This window comes from Panthera pardus, unplaced genomic scaffold (genome assembly GCF_024362965.1).
Source record: "Panthera pardus isolate Hobbes unplaced genomic scaffold, ASM2436296v1 HiC_scaffold_5, whole genome shotgun sequence".
Classification (NCBI taxonomy): domain Eukaryota; kingdom Metazoa; phylum Chordata; class Mammalia; order Carnivora; family Felidae; genus Panthera; species Panthera pardus.
In genome coordinates this window covers 16,283,971-16,308,436 of record NW_026526980.1, presented here as the reverse complement: position 1 = coordinate 16,308,436, position 24,466 = coordinate 16,283,971, and the positions used below count along the sequence as shown (strand labels likewise).

General features: G+C 51.4%; 1 protein-coding gene across 1 annotated transcript in view; it reads right to left on the bottom strand.

The window, feature by feature from the left end:
* The window catches only part of HS3ST4 (heparan sulfate-glucosamine 3-sulfotransferase 4), a 390,160-nt gene that overhangs the window by 122,837 nt on the left and 242,857 nt on the right, over positions 1-24,466 (bottom strand). The window lies entirely within an intron of this gene.

Genomic DNA, 24,466 nt, shown 5'->3' with positions numbered 1-24,466 from the left:
CGGGGGACGGGCAACCAGGGAGCCTGGGCTTCGGCTGTGCCTCTGGCCTCTCCTGTGTCATGACGCTGGGGGCAAATTAATCAGGAACAAAAATGAAGGGCGCCTGGGTGGCTCAGTCGGTTACACGGCCGCCTTCGGCTCAGGTCACAATGTGGCAGTCGGTGAGTTCGAGTCCCGTGTCTGGCTCTGTGCGGGTGGCTCAGAGCCTGCTTGGGATTCTCTCTCTCTCTCCCTCTCTCTCTCTCTGCCCCTCCTTGACCTGCACTCACTCTCTCTCAAAATAAATAAATGTAAAAAAAAAAAAGGACCATGAAACACCCCCTTGCCAGTCTCCCCATCTATAAAGCCGGGATAATAATAAAACCAACCTCACAGAGATACTGCAAGAAGCTCGCTCATTCATTCATTCACTCATTCATCCATGGTGCCAGTTCCCAATCTTGGTCCTGGGGGCACAGCAGGAATCCAGACACACACAGCCCGCTCTTGGGTGACTGACATTCTCGTGGGAAAAGACGGCAAGAGAACCGTGAGGAGGTATGCCGGATGCTAGGAGGTTCGGGAGGGGCCGCCCGCTGAGAAAAATCAACCGGAAAGAAGAGATCGGGAATGTTGATGGTGGGGTGGAGGGTGTGGCGGTTTTTGAAAAGGTAACGGGAGAAGATCCTACTGGGAAGGTGACATTTAAACGCTGGAAGTGGTGACTCTAGGTTCAGGACTCGGGCAGGGAGCCGAACTCACGCGATAAACATCCGTTTCGTGGTCGCTACTACGGGGCCGTTGCAGAACGCCCTGAACACACGCACGTGCGAGAGCATTCCGAATGGCTTCGCAACCCAAGTCAATGGGTTAAGGCGTGTAAATGACCAAGCAGGCTTCGGATACCCCTGGTGCACAATGGAGAGTGATCCTAAACTGGGTGCACTGAGCAGGAAAAACCGCATCTGATCCCAGAAGGCCAGAGTGTCCTGACTCCCTCGTCTCACGGTGCCCAGGACGAGGGGGACACTCAGACATCTGCCCAAGACTGAACGGGGCCAAGGGATGTGTGAAGACAGGAGGAGCCTTGGTTTTCTGATGGTTATCCGAATTCTTGAGGGCATTTGGGGACAGAGGAGTATGCCACCTGATCATATTTTAGCCCTCAACCTTCTAGAGATATCTAAAGAGTTAAAAATCCTAGACTGCGACGACCAGAGTTAAAATCTCGACTTAGAATCTTCATAACTGTGTGATGTTGGAGAATGTCGTCTGCCCTAACATGTAGGTGGGAAAAGCGGCTTATGAGTCGCAAGACGAGCACAGGGGGAGAAATGGGACCTAAATGCAGGTGGCTGTGGCTTCCAATCCCACGCGCACATGCGTTTGGGACGGGGGACGAGATCACAGCCGTGTGAGAAGCGAGCTCGAGAGTACCAGCGAAAACATGCACGAATCCACAGTTTGATTCTGCCTTCGCTATTTAACTGCGTGCCCCTCTTGCCCAACAAAAACGCTTTCTGATACCAGGAAAGCCACGGACTTGAAATTCAAAGAGTTACCCTCACCTGAAGAAGCAGGAATCAAACAGGCCTCCTGTTACCGAGGGCAGTAAAAATAATATCGAACGCTTATTGGCGTTAACGTGGTTAACAGACACAATGCTGAGCACTGGGGCGGGCGTTACTGTTTTAATCCTTACCGCAGGGTGCTATAATTATCCCCACTTTGCGGAACAGGAGACTGAAACCTGGAGACTTAAGATTTTGCATCACGTCACCCAGTTACAAAATTATGATTATACTCAACCCGTCGGACTCCAGAGCCCGTGCTATGAAGCTTTAGTGTCCATGCCCCTTAAGTTTTTTTTTTTTTAACCTTTATTTATTTTTGAGAGACAGTGAGAGACAGAGCGTGAGCAGGGGAGGGGCAGAGAGAGAGGGAGACACAGACTCCGAACCAGGCTGCAGGCTCCGAGCTGTCGGCACAGAGCCTGACGCGGGCCTCAGACCCACGAACCGAGAGATCATGACCCGAGCCAAAGTCGGACGCTTAACCGACTGAGCCGCCCAGGCGCCCCCGTCCATGCCCCTTAAAGGGGCTAGATCACTTCCAGCCACATAGAAGGTGCTTAATTAACAGTCACGAGCCCTGACCTTCCTGAAAGGGCCAACCCTACTGGGTGCTTGTATGCACCGTTCTACCTCCTAATTCCTTGGCTTAGGGAGGGCTCCCGGCCTCCGGGCCCTGCCTACTTTTCTCTTCACACAGTACCCTCCACGTTTATCACGTAAAAGGGAAGGCCAACTTCCTCCAAGAAGCCAACGGAAATTGCAATGGGATCCATCACATGCAAATTATTAGTCGAGGAGGTCTATCTGAAGTTAAAGTCCATCCCCAAGCACCAGGGATGAGACATCACCCAACCCGGGCCCACTGGTGCACCTCAGGACATTTGTTAAACCCACCTACACTGGGAAGCAGACACAATTTTCCTCCTGGGGAGGCCAAGCTGGTAGGATGGACGCCCCACAGATAGCTGTGCCCATCTTTTACCCTTACCGGGCAGCAGAGAATCAAGAGCAAAACAAAAGGAGACACACACGCCACGGCATTTTTTTCTTAACTCCTTGATCCAGCCATACCTGAATCAGTTCCATGATCCAATCCATCCATTTTTTTTTTTTTTATCCTGAAGCCGTTCTGAGTTGTTTCTGTCCCTTACAACTAGAAGATTCTAAGGCACACACTGTTTAACAGTTTAGCCCTGCTGCTGAACCCTTTTGTTATCTATTATAAAGAATGTGCGACCCCAGAGGTCAGCAGCAGATTCCTCTCCCAAAGCCCCCAAAACTTACGACAGACTCAAGGGTACTTGGGGCCTGCTCACAGTTAATTAGAATAGTAATAAGAACTGTGGTCTGATTAATTAGAATCAGTATCCTCACATACACTGGAGAGAATACAAATGTGCAGGACTTTGAGTGTAAACGGAAAGGAAGCCTCACTTCTTGAGAAAGACAAGCAGTGTCTCCCACGCCCCTCCCCCTCTTCCTTGGCCCCTAACCCTGTCTCTGTCCACACAGGCAAAGGTGCCTACTGTTCCAGCCAAGTGCACAAGCGGAAATTAATCTATCCAGACAGACATGTCAACTCTGCCTGGAAACACAATGGGGGCCTGCTGGACGGGCTTACCGCAAAGCAGCAGGAAAAGCGGTGGCCTCGCCTACCACAGAGCATTAAATGAAATGATGCCTGGGGAGATCATTTGCAAAGTGCAAACTGCTATATGAATGTGAGAATCAGGTTAACTAAAGGACATAAGCTTTCCATAGGTCAGCAAGGCGTTAGGGATGCTTCTCAAAATTAAAACAACCCCCTGAGCGTGGGTTTTCCTTCACTGGCCCAATCGAGCGTAATAAAATGCAAAAACTAACTAACTAACTAACTATATGAATGAATAAATAAATAATGAAGGCACGGAGCATCGTTTGAGTGTTGGACATTACTTTAAACATTTTAAAAATTTTGTCTTAAGTTTATTTATTTTGAGGGAGTGGGCGTGAGCGGGGGAGGGGCAGAGAGAGGAGGAGAGAGAGAATCAGAAGCAGGCTCTGCACACTGTCAGCGCGGAGCCGGACATGGGGCTTGATCTCACGGACTGTGAGATCATCACCTGAGCCGAAATCAAGAGTCCGCTGCTTGACCAACTGAGCCACCCAGGCGCCCCCACTGAACGTTTCATACACGTCTGTAGTCCTCACGATTCATTCGAAAGACACCGAGTGCCGGCTGTGTGCTCGTTACGGGGGGGATGAGATTCCAGGAATGGCCCCGAGAAACTCAGACTGGGGAAGGAGGAGAAGAGGTAAACCAGTGCACAAAGAGAGGCCTGTGGCCCCAGGTAGCGGGTGCTGTTGGTCCTTGCCCACACTCCAGGGACAGACACACTACGTGCGCCCGGTGGCTGATGGAAAGCAGGGTACAAATACCCCGGCCCCTCTCCCCGTGGATGGGGTCGACATGAGGTTCAAGTTCACCACCGGCTTCCAGAGTTCCCAATGGGACTCACAATGCACCACGGACACTCCCTCATCCCTGGATGCCTTCCCCGTCTCCCCCATCACTGCCTCCTGGAGCTACTTTCCAAATACCCTATATGCACCTGAGTCTTCTCAGGGTCAGCTTCTGAGACAACTCAGCCTATGACATCCTAGGAGGTTAGCATCATCGTGCCTGCTTCGCGGTTGAGGGAGCGGAGACTCAAGGTCACTCGGATGCTCCCCCCACGCCCTCCCAGGTGGATACTGGGGTTCACTCTGGGTTACAGTAGCGCACGCACTTCTCGAAAACCACAGGGGCAGCTCCAGAGGGGAGGGTCTTTCCTGGGATTCTCCGCCGTCGACTCCAAGGTTGGCAGACCACCACTCATTTCCCTACCACGGATGAAACGCCAAGCAGGTGGTGAATGCAGCAGTGTCCCCTTACCAGTCTGTTCCCCGCGGTCAGCAGCGGTCCAGGAGCAGATGGTCCCCCTTCTGATGTCCCGTGCGAAGGTCAGCAGCAGCCCAAGGCTACGTCACAACGCTGACATCATTCACCTCGGTTCACGTCTTCACGTGGGTGCTTTATCGTCGCACACCGTCAAGGTCAGTACTGGACAGTAAGAGACGGTGACAGAAAAGAGACGACACGCCCCTCACTTCCATTACGGGACGTTGTTATAAATGTTCTATTTGATTATCAGCCGCGGTGTTAATCTCTTGCTGGGCCCCATCTAGAAATTAGACTTTGCCCTAGGTACGTACGCATAGGAAAAAACGGGATATATATCGGGTTGAGTGCACGAGTGCTATGCACAGTCTCGGGCATCCACACGGGGTCTTGGGATGCATCCCCTCCTGGATAAGAAGAGTCCACTGTAATTCACTTCATTCATCTATCTTTACTAATCTCAGCTGAAGCCCACAGAGTGCTAAGAGCTGGGCCACGCCAGGCAATAAATATGAACTCAGGACAATGACAGGCACCACGACCCAGACCACACAGCTCAGAGGAAACAACTCAAGGGGGTTATGAGAATGAGATTGAAAAGGAACAAGGGCCAGAACATCACAGGGTCTCTTCCCAAGCTCTCCCACAGCGTATCATCCCCCTTGTCCCCCCATCTGATCTCTGGGCCATTTCAGACTTATTTCCACCCACAGCAAGTGTGGAATAAGTCTGCTGCAGCGGCAGGCAGCCTCTAAGATGGCCCAGAGTCCCCCAGGTGGGGACCCCATTTTCCGACTCACTTCCGACAGAACATGGCGGACGGGAAGGGATGAGCTGGTAAGGCTCCTTTGAGATAAGAACGTACGACTTCCTGGCCCCTTGCTCACACCTGCTCTCGCTCCCTCACTTGCTCATTTGGAGCAAAGCCATGCTGTGAGCTGCCCCGTGGAGAGGTCCATGTGGCTAGGACCTGAGGGGGGACCCCCCGCCAGTAACCAGCAAAGAACCGAGGTCCTCAGTCCAACAGCCCGCGAGGAGCCGAATCCCGCCGAAGACCACGGAGGTGAGCTTACAAACGGATCCTGTCCCCTCTCCGAGCCTGAGATGCCCACAGCCCCAGCTGGCTCCCTGACTGCCGCCCGTGGACCGAGACAGAGGATTTTTAGGGAAATCGCCCCCCCCGGGGTTGCCGACCCAGAGAAGCGGTGAGAAAACTCCTACAACGTTGTTCTAAGTCACCAAGCGGGAAGGCAATTTACCGCACAGCACAGATAACTGACACAGGTGCCTTCTGATCTTCACCTCGTACGGCTAAGTCAACAGTGTCGCTACTGCTATTCCTCGTCCTACCTCTGCTCGTTTTACTTCTACGGCTTCCACTGACTCCGCAACAGCTGCGTAAGTGCCGAACAAACACTGACGCTCCCTGTGTTGGTCTGTCTGGGCTGTTACAACAAAGCGTCGTTCACTAGGTGGCTTATAAGCTACAGACATGTCTTTCTCACGGTTCCAAAGGCTGGAGGTCCAAGGTCAGAGCGCCAGCGTGACTGAGCGGGGGGTCTTCTCCCAGGATACAGGCTTCTCACTGTGCCCTCATATGGCAGAAGAGAGTTTCTTTCCAGGCTTCTTTTCTTTTTCATTTCTTTTTAGTTTATTTATTTATTTTGGGAGGGAGAGAGAGGGAGAGAGAGAGAGAGCAGAGGAGGGGCAGAGAGAGAGGGAGAGAGAATCCCAAGCAGTCTCCACACTGTCAGCACGGAGCCCGACGCAGGGCTCGAACTCATGAACCATGAGATCCTGACCTGAGCCAAAACAAAGAATTGAATGCTTAACCGACTGAGCTGCCCAAGCGCCCCATTTTCTCTTTTTTTTTTAAGTAGTCTTCCCGCCCAGCACGGAGCCCAATACGGGGCTTGAACTCAAGACCCTGAGATTCAGATCTGAGCTGAGAGAGATCAAGAGTCAGATGCTTAATGGACTGGGCCACCCAGGTGCCTCTCAGGCTCTTTTTCTAAGGGCGCTAACCCCATTCATGACGGCTTCACCCTACAACTTTGTCACTTCTCAAAGGCCCCTCCCCTCGATACCATCACTTTGAGGGTCACAGTTTCAACAGATGAACTTTGGGGGACAAGAACATTCAGACTTGGGCACAACCACACCCCTCCATCATCATCAACTCCTACTGTGAGTCACTTCTGTACTAGAGACAACAAGCCCCCTTATCTATTATCACACTTAAACTTCACAACTGATCTTCCCAAGATGCAAATCCGATCCCCCACCCGGACGCCCTGTGTGGAGGTCACAAATCACATACACAAGACCGCTGAGTCACCCAAGTACTAATTAGCACAAGTTTCTAGTGCACCTGCCCAACAGCCAGCCTGCCGAGCGGGCAGGCTCACGCCGTAACACGGAATGAAGACCGGGGGCACGCTTGGAAAGCGCCTTCGACCGAGAGAAAGCAGTGACTGTTGATTTCATAGCGATTGGATTGGTTGTAAGTATGAGAATTTTCTTCAGGGGCAGGGAATCGATCAGCGGGCACTTCGTAGCCACCTTGGCAGACAAGTCAAGTTTTGCTCACGAGGGGCAGGGGCATAAGCAAGAAAGGACCCAGGTCGGGTTCGCCGCGCAAAATACGCTCCCTTAAGCCTGGTTTGTATGACCACACTGGCTTTGGCTGCTCAGGGAACGTTCAAAGTGGGTCTCCGTCTGTGTGTGACTTTAATGCTACGCCCCCCGTCCCCCGCCCCTCCGCTTCTGGCCGTTCTCTCAAGCGGACGAAGAGGATGACCGGCCAGTCGTTCTCGGGTCCCACCGCTGGTTGTGACCAGGCTGAAGAATCCAACAAACACTCGCCATTTCCACGAGTCGGGTCTTCAGGCCGGAGGGCCCCATAGCCACTGTCTTCCTCCTTCAGGTGGTTCCTGTTGACTTCATCCAGCTGCCCGAGCCCGAAGGATACCGTGTGTCTGCGACAAACTAGAGAGGTCCCTACGAGGACTAAGGAGACTGGCAGCCAAGGACTGAAACATTCCCCAGTGCAGAGACTCCCAGGGCCCACGTCACTCCAACGGGTTATGATGTTCAAAGCTACCTACACAGCCTCAACACGACATATTTTGCAAACACAGGTCCTCACGGTGACTTTGGACCTGGCCACACACGAGGACGTTTTATTTTGGGAGGTGATACGTGCAGGTGAACTGCCACATCCACGAAGCCTCTCTGTGACGTGAGCAATCAGGTAAGTTAACGAGAGACAGTCCTCCGGAAACAACAGGAAAACAAAGGCAGGCTGACAGTTCCAGCAAATTACAGATTCGGTTTCTGGGTCTGGAGAGCAGCCAGCTGAGAAATTTCTAGATGGCGGGCTGGAAGCTCTGTCAGCTTCAGTCTGAATGATCTTCCGGGGCTGCTGGCTGACTGTCCTCGATGATGTCATCAGCTGTTCTGAGTGGCCCACGAGGCCACCGAAATCAAGACTGACCACACGTGAGCTGTTACGATGACTTTTCTGAAGTTCGTATGAAGTTAAGTGGCTTTTAGCGGGCATGGCTTTAGGGAAAGGGCAATGTTGGTTTCCTAGGGATTCCAAGTCAAAAGAGGGGGAGAGAATTGTAAATGTTACTTTGGAGAGTTCTAGCCAAATACCAGAGGAAACGACAATTCAGGAACCAGTCCAGCTCATAGGTAGAGAACAAAACCTTATACTACTGACCTTCTGACGATACGTCGGAAGGATCTTCTGCTTCCAGACCCTGCTTGTCCGCGGTCATCCAAACCACGGACAGTGAAATTGCAGATAAAGTGAGATTACCGTATATATTCACCTATTTCATGTAATTTACCTCCACGGACACAGGTAAGCTCCGTGAGCGCAGAGTTTTTACCCATTTTCTACACTCTTCTATCCTCGGTGCCCAGAACAGCCAGTCACCTAGTTGGTGCTCAAACATTTGCTGATAAATAAAAGTAAGGACTAGGATGTCAGGCTGTAGATTGAAGGGTTTTTTTTTTTAATTTTTTTAATGTTTATTTGTTTTGGAAGGAGGGGTGGGGGAGACATGCTGCATGGACAGCAGAGAGCCCAAAGCAGGGCTCGAACTCATGAACCGCAAGATCATGACCTGAGCCGAGGTCGGACGCTCAACCGACTGAGCCACCCAGGCGCCCCTGGAGATTTGACGTTTTAAGCAGGGAAGTGCCATGACCGGTTTTATTTAAGAAGAGAGCTGGGGCTGGGGAAGCACATGGCCCCAGGAAATAAGGCCGGGCACCTGCCTGTGACCAGAGAACAGAGCCCGCAGGAGAAAGGATGATCCCACACAGGTTGCCAGGTGTCCCCCCACCCCAACTCAAGGCCTTTTGGCAGCATGGTCCAACTTCCTTCCTGGGGCTTTTGGAAGGCACCGGGATGGCTCTTTGTCAAAGAGCAGCAAGAAATTCAGAATCCAGCCGGCTGAGTGAAGGCAGAGGACGCAGCGAAGACGGAACCACCAGCTCATCTCAAATGCTGTCTGCGGTCTCAGCTGTATCCTGAGGTCCTGCGGGCTGCTCTTTATTCCCCTGGAGCAGCCTTCCAGAAGGTGGGGTGTAGAGGCACAAAACAAGGCAAGCACACGGACGGAAACCCCGTGCCTTCGTGTGCGTGCACAAACACACACACACACACACACACACACACACGTGCACAACCTCCTATATTCCCCGTGGAACAGGACTGCACCTGTTGATAGGCATGTGGGACACCAGAGGCCATCTGCTGAGCACTTTCCATTTATCACCTGGGAGGCAGGTATTACCATCATTGTCCCCACGTTGTCAGGAAGGGATTCAGGCTCCAAGATCAGGCGGCTGCTACCTGAAGAACCAAGATTCGAAGCTGAGCGGCCTTATTCCGGAGCCCAAACTCTGAAAATCCACACAAACTGCCTCCCCGTGGGGGCCCAGCCCCTTCAGTTCTGCTTTTCTATATATTTTTTTAAATTTTTTATTTATTTGTTTTTAATTTTTTATTCCTGAGAAAGAGAGAGCAAGCGAGGGAGGGGCGGAGAGAGGATCTGCATCGGGCTCCATGCTGACAGGAGAGAGTCCAACGTGGGGCTCGAACTCACGAACCATGAGATCACGACCTGAGCCAAAGTCGGACGCTTGACCGACTGAGCCCCCCCCACCAGGCACCCAAGTTCCACCTTTAACGAAAGTCCCTGCTGTGTGACGTGAGGGGGACCCTGCACCGTCCACAAGGCAACACTGGAGAGATCCCAGGGGACAGCCCTCCCTGCACAGACTCCCACTCTGGCATCTACAGGGCTCCCCGTGTGCACCGGGGGGCCTGCTCACGGGACACAGCTTCCCTGTCTCCTGATCTCCAAACAACTCCCACCAGAGCGCCGCTCTACGTCTCCACTGCAGGGGTTGGCAGATCAAATCCAGCCACCACCTGTTTGTGTAAATAAAGTTTTATTGGAACCCATCCACACCCACTGCCACAGAGGCCGCACTGGATGGGGCAGGGTACCCACCGGAAAGCACTGGGACTTCCGCTCTTCACAGAGGCATTTAAATCAGACTGTCAACAGCTGTAGCGGCTGCTGCTTTAATTAAAGAACGAACGATGTGCTTCCACTTGCCTTTACAGGCCAAGTACCACGGGACAGGGGATTTGAATTCCAAAAAAAAAGCCAGCAACTGGCTATGGTGTTAACAGCGTCACGTTCGGGGATGAAGTTCTCAAAAATCGTTCAAGGGCAGGAAACTTGGATGGGATTCTGCCGGGGAAACTACTTAAAAACAAAAAGACTCAGACTGGAGAATACAATGATGGATGTGTTAAGACCTTTTAGGTCCGAGGGCTCTGTTGGTATTATTTATGGTCTCGGCATCGGGAGGCAACGGCTGGGCCATGTGTTTAAAGAATTAAGATACTGAATGCAATGAGCAGTTGAAGGTGAAGGAGGGCACGGTGTGTTCAGAGAGCTAAAAGGGTTTCAGTCAATTGCAGCCCAGAACGCAGGTGGGGAACAGAGACAAATGATTTGCATTTACACAGGGCAAGAGAAACAGAAGCATTCAGCGTCGTGATGTACCGGGGACGTCCACAACAAATCAGACCATCCCAGGCATGCTCCAGCAAGTACGAAAGGTGAGAATTAGCCTGCATTCTAAAAATGACAAGTGACGATACGTTGCAAAATCAAACTCCTATAATAAGAACAATCACGATACAGGCTAAGCACTTGGTCTGTGCCAAACAACAGGCCACGTTACTCACAGATGTTTTCTCATTCAGTGCGCTCAGGACCCTAAGAGAGGGATCAGGAAACTTCAGCTGGAGGACCAAATGTCTCCTGTGAACTCAGGGTGGTCACTACATTATTAAACAGTTGTGGGAAATTTCTTTAAAAGAAGGAAATTTTGTGACACGTGAAACTGACGTGCAATTCAAATTTCAGCGTCAGTAAGTACAGTTTATTAGAACACAGATTCATTGGGGCGCCTGGATGGCACAGTCGGTTAAGCGTCCGACTTCAGCCAGGTCACGATCTCGCGGTCCGTGAGTTCGAGCCCCGCATCAGGCTCTGGGCTGATGGCTCGGAGCCTGGAGCCTGTTTCCGATTCTGTGTCTCCCTCTCTCTCTGCCCCTCCCCCGTTCATGCTCTGTCTCTCTCTGTCCCAAAAATAAATAAAAAACGTTGAAAAAAAAATTAAAAAAAAAAAAAAAAGAACACAGATTCATTTCTGTCGTCTAGAGCGACTTTGGTGCCACAATCAGAGCTCACAGTTCAACAGAGACCATACGGTCTGCAAAGCCAAATATATTCACTGTCTCTCGTCCTTTCCAGGAAGACTTTGCTGACTCAGGTCCTAGGAGATAGGCAGGCGCTGTTCTTAGACCTGCGTTGACCTGTGCAAACAGAATTTTAGAAACTGTCCACTCGGGCCTGGTCTACACAGCTGGTATGTGGGAGAGCGGGGCTGGAAACCAGTACGCCTGTATGAGACCCCACACTGCCTCCCACCGCTCCTTCCCAGCTATACTGGGAAGCACCTGCTTTGCAGGAAGCACCAAGACCCTTTTGGAGCTTCAGTGATGAGGACAGTCAAAACATAAATGAACAGTCCTCGGACAAATGAAACAGGTTAGCCAATTCGCAAAAGATCAATAATGCTTTGCGGAAAAAGGTATACGATCCGAACCACTGAGGATAAAAGAGATACAACTAAAACCCAAAGATATAATATTTTAATTACCAAGGTAGAATACGGGCCACGTGTGTAAAACCCACTGCTCCAAGGGTGCTGTTTTACAGATACGCTCATATACGTTTCGTGGAAATATAAACCAGGACAAACCTTCCAGAAAATAAACCGGCACAAGTCCTCAACCTCTTTCCTTCCCTGATAAAACTCGGTAAGTCCCTCTTATATAGTAATTCCTCCTCTAAGAATCCACTTTAGGGGTGCCTGGGTGGCTCAGTCAGTTAAGCATCAGATTCTTGACTGCAGCTCTGGTCATGATCTCAGGGGTTTGTGAATTCAAGCCCCACGTCGGGCAGCACGGAGTCTGCTTGGAATTCTCTCCCCCTGTCTCTCTCTGCCCCTCCGCTGCTTGTCCTCTCTTGCTCTCAAAATAAATAAACTTTTTTAAAAAAAACGAATCCGTTTTAGATAAATCATCCGAAAGGTAGAGAAAGACCAACGGTGATGTGCATCATAGAGCCCTATTATTAAATGCAGGGAGGGTCCACCAAGAAGTAAATAGACTATGACATATCCCACCATTTAGCCCTTAGAGCCATTTTTAAAAATCATGTTTTTGGAGACAATTTAATGTGCAATTTTATCCATAGTGATATCAGAAGCTATGGAGATTTGACAGGGAAGGGACAGACTGGGACTTGACATTAAATGACCTCTCTCCCCAACATGTAGGGAATAAACTGGAGAAGAGAGAAGGTCCCCGATTAAAAGGCTACTGAAATATGCTAGCTGAGAAAGGATGCTGGCTTAGACCAGCGTGGTTACCGACGGAAGGAAGCCATCTGGACACTTTTCCAAAGGACAGATGCCCTATCCGAGGGTTTGCTGGCCTATCACTACATGTCAACTGTGAGATCCCAAGTCAAGGATGGTTCCAGGCCTTCTGACCTCAGCAACTGGAGAACAGAGTGGCTGTTGACCGAGACGGGGAAGCCAGCATTGAAGGACGTTTGGGAAGAGAACATAAATAAAAAGAGTTTGCTCTGGATACATTAAATTCAAAATTATGAAGACCACCATTTTTAATATGACAATGATCTCCTATGACAAGTTATTTAAGGAGCAGACAGGAGTCATTTTATCAAACGACCCATTTTTCAGGGCCTGTATGGCTCCGTCGGTTAAGTGTCCGACTCATGACCTCGGCTCAGGTCGCGATCTCACAGTTTGTGGGACTGAGCCTCACGTCCGGCTCTGTGCTGACAGCTCAGAGCCTGGAGCCTGCTTCAGATTCTGTGCCTCTGTCTCTCTCTGCCCTTCCCCTGCTCACACTCTGTCTCCTCTCTCCCAAAAATAAACGTTAAAAAAAATTTTTTTTTTAATTATGAAATGATATGTTCATTATAGAGAATTTGGAAAGTGAAAAACGTACAAAGAAAATCTCAAATGGCTTATAATGCCCCCTTCTCATGAGTAACCACAGTTACCCCTTATCTTTAGACAACAAAACCATGCTCTGTTCTTGGAGCATGGTCCAAAGCCACGCCCCCTGAAGGGGAGTTTCTTTGTCACCCCAAGCTTGAAGGATCTAGCATCTTCCTCCGCTGGCCTCTCAACCAGGACACCTTTTCCATCCTCAAATCCAGATTACAGAACCTCCCTGGAGGAAATCCTACCATTTAGTTTCTCAGCCTCGCTTTCAATGTAATTTTCATGTTGCAAGGGAGGCCTTCCCAGGGAAGGAAAATGGCTAAGCAGCTTAGTGTCCCCAGCGCCCTGTAATGCTACCCAAGACATCACGGAGTGGCTATTGAAATGGCTTCAGAGGCCAGCGACCCCTGGAGACCACACAGGACTCTCTGATGTCTCACCAAATCTAGGGTCCGATAAAATAGTCACAACTAATGGCTTGATGGCTGATAAAAAGGCATTTAGGTGTCTATACAGGTATCTATACAGCTCAGAGAGATTTAAAGGTGAGCTCGCAAACAAGGAAGGTGCCAGATTACAGAGACAGATGGAAAACTCGCAAGTCTGAGATTCCTTCAGCAACGTAACACACACGCATGCACACGCACGCACATAAAAGAGTGTCGTCTCTCTCTGGTCAGAGTCGAGCAGGGAGTTGGGGTTAAGTCAGACCCGGCCTCTGCCCTCCCAAGCAAGCAGCCCTGTATATCTCACCCTGCAGGGAACAGCGAGACCTTTCCTTTTCTCTGACTGCTTGTTTGCAGAGAGGGAAGGCCATTTATTAAGCATGTAGATGCTCGCGTGATAGCACAGGGCTTAGACACACGTTTGAGAAGTCAAGGAGCCTGGGGCGACGCTCGGACGATTATTAGCAAGTCACTAAATTCATAGTCTCTATTTCTTCATCTGTAAAATGGGGATAACGAAAGCCCATAAAACTGCTGAGTTCTTTAAAAGTACTCAATACATGGTCATGTGCACACGTGTACGTGGGTGTGATTGCCAAAGTATTCAAGGTCAGCCAAATCATCCTGTTTCCAGATAAGGAACGTAAGGGGCGGAAGGTCAAATGACACAGGCAATGTCACGGAACGAGGCTCTAGCAGCGGGCTCATGGAATGAGCCCTGAGTTCTCAGGACTACTCCCCAGCAGCCAAGCAGCTCTAGACTGGGAAGAAGAAAGTGGTGCTCTCATCGTGGGCACATCTCAGGAGGGTGACCGAAGGAGAAACAGGTGTTTTTCTCGCACTGGATTTTCTTCTGCTGGACTGCCTTGTCCAAGAAAAATAACCTCTTTTCTGAACTTTAACAGATGGCTTCAGAGCCTCCCCTCTTGTCCCCCACCCTGGGCCATGCATCCTTGCCGACAACACTCCCCGTCTCAAAAATCCTTCCTGAGGGCGCCTGGGTGGCTCAGTCGGTTGAGCGCCCGACCTCGGCTCAGGTCGTGATCTCGCGATTTGTGGGTTCAAGCCCCGCGTCGGGCTCTGTGCTGACAGCTCACAGCCTGGAGCCTGCCTTGGGTCCTCTGTCTCCCTGTCTCTCCGCCCCTCCCCTGCTTACTGGCTTTCTCTCAAAATAGATAAACATTTAAAAAAAAATCCTTTCTGGCTTCCCACTTCACTGAAGATGGACTCCAAACTCCTGTCGCCATCTGGCACTAACCTCACCTTCCGACCTTCACGTGTCCTGCTTCCCAGCCAAACTGAACAATTGTTAATCCCTGTGCACATCCAGAGCCTTCCAGCTCTGCGTCTCTGCCCTCCTCCGATGATACAACAACCTTTTTTTTTTACTCTGTGGTCTTTATTTTTTAAATGAACATCCATCACCCCAGTACGTAGAGAGCTCTCTGAGGAAAGACCCACTTATAGTTCATCTGCTCCCAGGATCCTAAGAATTCCCAACAGCAATGAAGACGGGGTCTTCGATGGAAGAGGAAACTTAATGAATATTTGCTGGGAAAAAAAACAAACAAACATGGTACAGGTAATAATCATGTAAGTGATAATAATGGCTAAGAGTTATTAAGTGTGAAGTCTGTCCCTGACACTCTTATAAATGCTTTACACATACAGCTTGTTCAATCCCCACCACCACCGCTGTCGTCTTCTGCCCCACACCATCCGGGCGCTTATACTCTGTGGAATCCATGCCAGATCTGGTCACTGACTTCTAATGAACAGAATATACAGAAGTGATGGATGGGATAAGGCTGTAAAAGACTGAGACTCTGGTCTTGCTAAAACTCTCTCTCGTCTGCCTGCCTGCTCCCTCTGACGAACCAGGCTGACAGGTTGTTCACTGCCTTGTGCAGAGGACCATGTGGCAAGGGACCAATGGAAGCTCCCAGCCAACAGCTCGGGAGTCACTGAGTCCTTCAGACCCAACAAGCTGCAAGGAACTGAATCTCAGGACAACACCCCTCTTGAGTGAGCTTGGAATCCGACAGACCTCAAGCCTCGAGGTAACTGCAGCCTCTGCTAACCCTTTGATGGCATCCTTGAGAAAGGCCCAGAGCCAGTGGACCCCGGGGGGCCATGCTTAGACTCTCAACCCACAGAAACGGAGGTGATAAATTTCAAGCCACTGCATTTTGGGGTAATTTGTTACACAGCAATAGCTAGCTAATACAACTCCTTATAACCCCATTTTGTAGATGAGTAAACCAAGGTCCAGAATGGTCCAGGAATTTCCCACAAATCTCGCAGCTAAGCTAGACAAGAACCAGAGCCAGGATCTGAGCCCAGGCAGCCTGGCCCCAAAATCTTGACCACTATGCTCTAATAACAGGATGGATGGATGAATGAATGAGCAGTTAGGCAGTGTTATCCCTCCCTTCACTCCAGGGGCCTGTTGCTTACCCACCCGAGGGGGCCAAAACAAGGGGTGACCTTACCGTTAACCTCATCTAGTTGTACCCTCAGCCCGAGACAGAGCATCTTACTAAAGCAAGAGGAAAATGCCTCTGCAAGAGTGTCTTGAATTTGAACGGAAATGTGCCCAGTGTTTGAGTGGGAGTGAACCATGAGTGGAAACAGGATTCAGGAGTTAAGGAGTGATACGGGCTACCGACAGACATGTCACCTTTGCAAGGTGTATCACAGCTAGCTGTCTCTTTCTCTCTCAGAAGACTGTAAGGTCCTCAAGTAAAGGATGTGGTGTTATTAAATTTCATTTCCCCAGCGCCTCACAGGGGCTTGTCCTATAAAGGATGTTTGTAGAAAGGGTGTCCTATAAATGGTGCCCCCTTTGAAGGAAAGGACAAGTGAGCAAGTTAAAGGAAACAAATAAATGAATGAATGAAATGAGTTTATGACTGTTAGCATATGGATATATACATTTTTTTAATTCGTTACGTTTATTCTATTTTTGCGAGAGAGAGTGACATAGCGTGAGCAGGGGAGGGGCAGGGAGAGAGGGGGACGCAGAATCCGAAGCAGGCTCCGGGCTCCGAGCTGTCGGCGCAGAGCCCGACGCGGGGCTGGAACCCACAAACCGTGAGATCGTGACCTGAGCCAAAGTCGGGTGCTTAACTGACTGAGCCACCCAGGCGCCCCAGCATAGGGATATATTTAACCAGGAGCGTTAATATCTCATTCAGGTATAAAAGGATTATTCAAAGGTCAAAACACTCCCTTTACTTTGAATCAACGCGAGGAAGGAAAATAACACTTACTGAGCACCTAGTACGTTCCAGGCCTTGTCCTGAAGTCACGCTCAATCCCCACAGTGACTGGATTGACCCGTTTCCATTCTGCAAAGGGCAAACTGAGGCTCAGCCAGGTAACGCGGCCTGCCCAGAGGCAAAGAGTGACTGACTCCTTCGCTCCAGACTCCAAACGCTGCTTCTCCGCCTGTCCTACCTGCGCGATGGGGACGGGCCGTGTGCTTGTGTCAGCACGAGGGTCTCACCCTGGTCCACCGCAGACGGGAAGGTACTGCCCATCTATTCGCTCAGTCCACAAAGACTGAGGTGCGAGCACTGCTCCAGGCACTGGGTTCGGGTCTGGGGTGGACCTTTGCTCCTGCGGAAGCTGAAAAACGGAGCCTGAACCACCACAGCACCCACACTGAGGGATCAGCTCGTCTTCCAGGCGCCTCGATGAGCTGAGCGGGGGACCATCTGCGCTCAGGTTCAAGCTCCTGCGATGGCAAGCCCTTCGCTCTTCCTTAGGAAGAAGAAGGAAAAGGGCACAAGACGGCCGTGTCTGCAGTGCACCAGCCTCCTACACGCAACCACCTCGCTCAAGGCTGACACGAGCCGCCCAAGTTACCCCTGCCTTCATTTTAAGGAGGACAAAGCCAGTGATCCGAGAGAGGTTACGACTTGCCCCGGGTCACAGCCGGGAAGAAGAGGGGCCAGAACGAACGGAAGGAGGCCTCCCAGCTCCAGAGCCCAGACTCATCCACGGCACTGCCACACGCAGATGGCTCAGCAAAGCACTTTCATCCACGCAAACACACACACCGATAAGGCCACCACCCCCACCGGTCCTGTACAGGTAGATGAGGGACCCCCGCTGGCTCCACGGAATAGACCTATTTTCAAAGGAACTAAGCTAGACTCCTCCCTATGGCCAGGATCCCAGGTAACTCCCGGCCGCAAGGAATAAAACATCTATTCCAGACGGGAAGCTGCCTCCAGCTTTGTATTCCAGAGACTTTGGACCCATGGTGGGCGAGCGGGAGAGAAGCACTAAAGGAACACCACCCAGTCAGCAGGCAGTAACTCAAATACTGGGGTGGCAGGCCCTTGATGGAAAGGACCGGCGATCACGGGTAGCAATCGTGAGAGCCTTCACCGGGGAGTGAGTAATTCCCAGACACTTCTTCTATGCGTCTCCCCTGGTATTAACTCATGGATTCCTCACAGCAATCCTGACGTAGGCGTTTTAAGGCTGAGAAAATGCCACGCACAGACAGGGGAAGTCACTAGCCCAGAGGCACACAGCCAGCGGGGTGGGAGAGGCGGGATCCGAACCCAAGCCTTCCAGATGTAGAATCTGCACCCTCACGTTCCGCGCTGTGTTCCTCGGCGTTAATTCGAGCACAGAAAGGAGGCTGTGTGGACAGAAACAAAACCACAAACGAGGTAATAACCAGCACCTGTCGCTCGGCCTCAGGGAATGAGCGGGGGCGACAGGGAGAGGGACGCTGCGGAACACTCACGCCTTGCGCGAAGGGGCGGCCGCCGTCTTGTGACAGCCCGCCTGTCTTGTGGGAAGGTGGCCGCCGTGTTGCCAGAGCCCCTGGTCTGCCGGGGACACCAGGTGTCTGCCTCTGCGGGGAAATTTCCAGATTTTAAATGTCAGCACTGTGCTGGCCGTGCATCCTCTGGCGTGCTGCCCATTTCGCACCCAAGCTCAGGAACCGTGGGCCTCGGGCCACGAGCCCTCACTTCATTAAGCAGTAGGACCGACGTGGCTTCGTTCTGAGGGCTCATCCGGCCCCCGAGTTGGAAACCCGCCCCCTCCAGCACCCACCCTCCTTCCTCCCTCCCCTGGAAGAGCGGCCCATCTCTGCTGTAATCACAGAGAGGTCAATCCCTCTTCCCTCTGACAGCCCTCCACATATTTTGATCATTGCAACGATTTCTGAGCGGACATAAATCTTATCCCATCTAACAAGAATGATAAAGAGGGGCTCCCACGCCCAGGCGGGTTTGTCGCCCCGCCTGGCCCCAGGCGTCCCCACACAAGCACGGGGGCTCTGAGCTGAGAAGTCCCCCCACACCCCCCCCCCAGAGCCCCACTCCTCGTCTGACTCAGTTCGCTCCATTCACCTTCTTCCTCTTTCCGCTGGAGTCCAGGAGGTGATTCTCAGACTAACTCATCAAAATTAAGGCAAACGAGTGACCACCTTATTACGATCTGGACAGGAAACTGCCTGAAGAGAAACACCGAAACCCTAGGAATACGTATCTTCTGCTAACGATAGGATGCGTGGGAAGTTTTCTTAACTTTTCGCAGTGCCTAATTCTCCAAAAAGAACAGGGCAACCATCCTGGAAAACAGTGTGGAGCTGCCTCAGAAAGTTAAAAACACGACTACCCGACGACCCAGCCATTGCACTAGTAGGAATTTATCCAAAGGGTACAAAAAATGCTGATTCGAAGGGGCACATGCACCCCCATGTTTATAGCAACACGATCAACAACAGCCAAAGTATGGAAAGAGCCCAAATGTCCATCGATGGATGAATGGATAAAGAAGATGTGGTACACACACACACACACACACACACACACACAGAGTGGAGTATGACTCGGCAATCAAAAAGAATGAAATCTTGCCATTTGCAACGACGTGGAAGGAACTGGAGGGTATTGCGCTAAGCGAAATTAGTCGGTCAGAGAAAGACAAATATCATATGACGCCACTCACATGAGGACTTTAAGAAACACAACAGCGGAACACGGGAAGGGAAGCACTTTACTGATCAATTATCCTTTACTGAGTGGTGGAGCCCTTAGGAGTGAGAGAGCACAGGCTTTGGAATCAGCTTGCCTGTGATCAAAACGACTCCACCATTTCCTAGCTGTGGGACGCTGGGCCGGTATTTAAATGGGCCTCAGTTTCCTCCTTTGCGAAATGGGACGTCACAGGGTTGTCGTGAACATCATGTTAGTTGAAACGTCAAGCGCTTAAAACAGAGTCTGTCGTATAGAAGTACCCAATGCTGGTGTACATTTCTATGTCGTTTGACTTTGTTACAGCAAATGGTCCACTGTCACGAGCACTCACTCAATCCTGCCCACAAAGGACACCATGTCTGTTTATGAGCCCTTCCCTCCTACTACGTTAGCCAAACTCCAGCAGGGCTGTCCTGACTCAGCCCAAATCCCTTCAGGTCTGCAAAGGACAAGGATGCAGAGCTAAAACGGAAGGACGTTTGCCTCCAGCATTACAGCACTAAATTCTTTGATGATGTGGGGAATAAAATGCTTATGGAATCCCTGTGGGAGTACGTGGTGTTGTAGCAGAATCACTGAAGATTCCTGTCTGTCTGGGAACAGGAAAAACAGAGCCCAGGAAGAGGCAGTAGAAACAGCTCTGGACGGGAAGTGAGAAGGGCAAGTTTGAGGTCTCGCTGTACCAATAACCGGCCGAGGTTCCTTTCCTCAGAATATCGTGGGAATATTCCCAGTATTCCAGGAACCATATGCGCCAAGACTATCCAAGGAACAGGACTTGAGATAGTCAATCCAGGACACTAATTAAAGTGGGATTAGAAAGGCTAGAAGCTGTAGGCACAGATGTTCAACAGTCAAGAGTATGAAGAACCAGAGCTGGGCAAAGAAGGGGCACCCAGGCAAAGCCTCGCGTGGAAAAGGATGTTGGTTCACACACGGCTCATGAACAACATCTGAAGGTTCAAAATTCAGACCACTGCACTACTGTCCTTGCAACTTGGGGTAGAGGGCCGATGTCGATGGGACATCTAGTAAGTCATTTTGCGTGTTCAAAAGTACACCTTGGCTTCACAGAATGGACTTGATTTGGGAGCGCCTGGGTGGCTCGGCCGGTTGAGCATTCAACTCTTGATTTCAGCTCAGGTCATCACGATCTCACAGTTTGTGGGTTCCAGCTCCACCTCGGGCTCTGTGCTGAGCATGGGGCCTGCTTAAGAATCTCCCTCTTCCTTCCTGTGCCCCTCTCCCTGGTTCACGTTCTCTCTCTCTAAAATAAAATAAAAAAAAAAAAAGAATTGATTTTATTCTTATTGCTAACTTCCCCAGAATCGATCCCTGGTATTCTCTTTGTTCTGATAGGACTACACTTTTCTCAGCATCTTGGATGGGAGGAGGAGGAGGAGGAGGAGGAGGAGGAGGAGGAGGAGGAGGACGGATACTGGTTGTAATCATAGTATTTAGTGAGTACATGTTATATGTTGGACATTGTTCTAAGCCAGGGTATTTGTGTTAATGCACTTAACCACAGCAATCCTGAAAGAGTGTGGGAGAGATTCACACACGCTGTCTTAGAAGCAGACCCTCCCGCCTCGGTGAGCCAGCTCAACTGGGGCCCCGCCCGCCAAAGCCACGTCTTCCTGACTGCTCTCTCTGCTCAGACTGCAGAATCGTAACCAACACTACGATCGTCCCCACGTAAGCCACTCCGTTTCGACGTGGGTTGTTACGCGGGAAAGACGGCCGGAAATCCCCACGGCGTGTGGCCCATCGGAGCGGCTACGATTCTGAATGTTTATCATCGTCGCGTTCTTTGCCTCCCTCCCTGATTCGACTCCCTCGGCCTCGCGGCCTGGAGCCTAAAACGGTGCCCGGCACACACGGGAGGGACGCAGGGTCCCGTGTTGAGAGGGCCAGGGAACGCTCGCTGGTCTTTCGGAGGCTACACAGCTGAGATACGATATCATTAAACAGGTCCCCGCAGTGATGGCCCACTGCTCCGAATCGAATGCAGCTCTTTTGCTTTCCTGACCTTTCCTAGAGAAAATGCAGGAAAAGGGGCTCGGGCTGGTGACGTGCTATGTGGCTGAGACTCCGGAAGGCTCCCCTCCAAAGGAGGGCCCTGGGGAGGGCTGCGAATGGGGAGCCCTGGCCAGCGCAGAGTACTCCGGAATCCCCATTCTCCACCTTCCCCCCGTCCTCACCATGACCCTCTGGGCTCTGATCTCCTCCCTAGTGACATATTACAGCAGCTTCCTTCTCTCCATTTCACCCAGATCCATCACCGGACCCTGTGCTTAAATCACATCCCTCTCCCTTTTGTTTCCAGGGACACAAACGTGATCACACCATCCTCCTGCTTCTGGAAGGTACCCCCAGGAAATTAAAGTGTTTCATAGTCTGCTCTCACCATTTCCCCTTCACCTGTCCCCTCCCACAGCTCAGAGTGGGTCACTCACCTAATTTCGGCCAGAGAGACTTCATAAGCGGGACTCTGGGAAAGGTTTTCCTCCATGAAAAACAGAGGAACCGTAAATGCAAACCGGCAGACAGAAAGGACGCCTGCCAAACGTGGACTAGAAAGTCACGCTTAAGGCTTCCGAGCTACCGAGGAGGTTTATTGCACCTCGAGGACCCTCTGTAGAACCTGTCCTGTGCAGTCTCCTAGCACATTCCCGGGACTCCCAGCGCATCCCTAACCGTTGGCCAACCAGACCCCGTCTGAACAATTTTAGGAAAATGCACCTGTGCTAGGGGGCCAAGGTACCTCTAAGGTTATCCGGGCTCGGGCTTAGCAGACCAAGAAAAGCTTTGAGTGGCCGGGGAGGGATGTAGTGGGCTTTTCACAAATGCCTCGTTCTGAGTCCCACTGGGTGGGACCACCCAATCTCTGGCCCAGCCTTGGGCTTTGCTGGCTTTGCCGGAAGGGACTCTGGCTCACCCCCTCGTGGCGATCTTTAGAAAAACTATTCCACAAGCCCAATCACTGCTCTCATCCCGTCCAAGGTTTCTGCCTTTGCCAAGACTCAGGCTTTCTGGCATTAGACTGAGTTCCTTCAACCATTTGTAACATCTGATTTCTAAACCTCTCACCGTCGTATAACAGATAAGAGCTGGGGAGCTGGAAAGGCATCAGGGTTCGTATCTTGACTTCTCCTTCATTGCAGAAGCATTGACTCATTCGTTCAAGAAGCATCTTCTGAGAGCTTCCTGCCAGGTTTCAGGTACCAGGTGTCAGGCAATGAACACGACAGAAAGGTCGTGAAGCTTACCTTCTCGCGCATGGGCATGTGTGTGTGTGTTGGGGGGGGGGTTGTATAACAAGTAAGTAAGTATGTGCTAGTGTCTGTTTACCACCATCACCACCACCATCGTCATCACATCATCATTTGATGCATCACTTGCGATGACGTTTGGCCGTGAGTGACAAAAACCCCAATGCCGTCTAACGCCAAATAGATTTTTTTCTTTGATGTAAAATCTAAAGGTAAGCCGTCCGAGCCTTGTGTGATGGCCGCGCAGTCTTGGCAACTGCTGCTGGCCAGGGCCTTTCCATCCCGTTACGTATTCGCCGTTCCCAAAGATGCTGACAGCTCCAGACTGCGAGCATCTCGGACTCTCTGCCCTTTCTCTGGCCCCGGCAGAATGTTCGGTCCGACGAAAGCCTGGGAGTGGCAGGGAGTAATGGCCCCACAAGGAACCCTCCCCCGATGGCGGAGAGGCGCTGGTGTATAAATACCCCGGCCCTCCCTCCTTTCAAGCAGAGCACCTCTGAGACCCACGCTATACAGCTGCCCTGAGACCCCTCAGCCGAATGGACCCACCCCAACCTGCTCGTTTCCACACCCAGCACTAGCTTCCCTCCTCTTCTATCTCACGTCCCCCTCCTGGATCAGTGCTTCCCGGGGTCACTTGGCCAATCAATTAACCTCCTCTCCAATCTCTGACGCAAGGGTCTGCTCTTCTGGGGAAAGCTAACGGAACACGTGGCCTAAGATGGCCACTAATGCTCTGCCCACCTCACCCGCATTCCAGCCAGCAGGAAGGAGGAAGCAGGGAGACAGGGTGAATCGCCTCCCGTTAAAGGACAGGTCTCGGGACTTCTACAGGCTCTCAGGTGGCGCTCCACTGGGCACAATTTACATGGCTTCAGTGGTCAGTGAAGGAAACTGGGAGGTTTAATTCTTGCTCTGGGTGGCCCTACGGGACCAGGCTTGTTATTATTAAGGTAGAAGCGGAAAATGGTTCGGATAGGCTAGCTCATCAGAATGCAGGGAACAGGAGAGGCAGAGCCTCGGGGCGTAGGCTGGGGACCCAGGAGCAGGTGTGTGGGCTCCTGATGAACCATAAATAGCTTCTCACAAAGCTCCTCTCCGGCAGCCCCTTGAGCCATCCCACCTTGGCACCTGTCCCCCCCCACCTGCTCCCCAGCACGGGCGAAGCATCACGTACTCAGTCTCTCCAATCCTGGGAGGAAAGCCAGGACTCTCGCACTAAAAAGATGTGGCACGACACGCGGCTAGCGACACACGAGTGGTCCAGGAGGGAAAGCCACCGCGGGAGGCTCTTGGGACGCGACAAACTCACCAATCATCGGTGTGGCAAGGAGATGGGGAGGTTTAAGAACGCGTCCATTGAATGCTTACCATATGTTGCAACGAACTACCCGGGGAGTCTTTTAAGCTTCGTCGGCCACTCTCTGAAGGTTTCATCTGGGGCACTACTTTAATTCTTTTAACGTTTATTTACTTTTGAGAGACAGAGCATGAGCGGGGGAGGGGCAGAGAGAGAGGGAGACACAGAATCCGAAGCAGGTTCCAGGCTCTGAGCTGTCAGCACGGAGCCCGACGCGGGGCTCGAACCCACGAGCCGCAAGATCGTGGCTGAGCCACCCAGGCG